Raw genomic sequence first — 1,154 nt, 5'->3', positions numbered from 1 at the left:
ATGTGTTCAGGCAGAATTTGCTCGATTGGTGGTTCTGCCAATTCTGGTATTCTATGGCAATTGCTAATTGGTCTCCAGAGTGCCAGACACTGAACACAGGGTAAACTAGATGATGTCGACCCCTTAGGCCACCCTCATAAAGTCTCTTTCTGATTGTTTGGTCAGAAACATTCACAATACTGGCCTGCTGGAGGTAATTTTGTAGGGCTCTGGCAGTGCTCATCTTGGTCCTCCTTGCACAAAAAAATACATACGTCCTACTGATTGGTTAAGGATCTTTTACAGCCCTGTTCAGCTCTCCTATAGTAACTGCCTGTCTTCTGAAATCTCCTTCATGCTCTTGAGACTGTGCTGGGAAACAGTGGACTGGACAATCTCTCCAGGTATCACCTCATGCTGTCAGTGGTGACAAATTCAAAGCGTGGAAAAAAAAACCTCTAGAGCTCCTCCTTTTAATTACATTAACATCAAAGCAGCTGAAACTGGTTAACAACACCCTCTGCTACTTAACTGACCTGATCAATATCCCAGACGTTTAGCAGACTTGATGCTATACTCAGATTAAAAAGTGTTCCTTTAATTTTTTTTTTGAGCAGTGTACATACTGGAAGAATAGTAAGAATAGCTGATTTAAAGGGAACCAAATAACTTTTCCTGTATCTTGAGTTGTTTAATAAGGCCTTTGAAATATTTTTTAAAATTATTTTAAAGCTGTAGTCTTATTTAAAGACTTATGTCACTCTTTAAAGGAAGTGAAGCACTGAAATAATTTCCATTCATCATTTATCTAAAGTAAAAGCAATCTATAAGTAATGTGTTACAAAACTGAACTTGCTGATCCTGTATTTATTTAATTATTTTTGGGGGGATTGTGTGTCATTCGATCGTTGACTTTTATTTCATTATGTGCAACCAAATCCTTCCTAAACTGCAATCTCACATTTACTGATTTAGATTTGGTTACCATACCATATGTCGTTACGTGACCCAGTAGCATAGTCGGCTGGGAGGTTCACTTGCAGCCTCTTTGCCTGGCAGCTGTTGTGGCTTAGGATTTCTTGAATAGCTGGATGTGACACCCTGCATCTGTGCAATAAACTCACCACATCAGTACGTGCCTCAGCCGTCTGACTCACGACATTTTTGAACACAAG

At 39.5% G+C, this 1,154-nt stretch overlaps 1 protein-coding gene across 1 annotated transcript in view; it reads left to right on the top strand.

Annotated features, from left to right (window-relative positions):
- Positions 1-1,154, top strand: part of slc12a8 (solute carrier family 12 member 8) — a gene marked incomplete in the record, with an annotated part of 23,939 nt that overhangs the window by 20,778 nt on the left and 2,007 nt on the right.

This window comes from Haplochromis burtoni, unplaced genomic scaffold (assembly GCF_018398535.1).
Source record: "Haplochromis burtoni strain Fernald_Lab_line unplaced genomic scaffold, NCSU_Asbu1 Contig_202, whole genome shotgun sequence".
In the NCBI taxonomy this organism is placed as follows: Eukaryota; Metazoa; Chordata; class Actinopteri; order Cichliformes; family Cichlidae; genus Haplochromis; species Haplochromis burtoni.
This window is presented reverse-complemented; position numbering and strand designations above follow the sequence as displayed.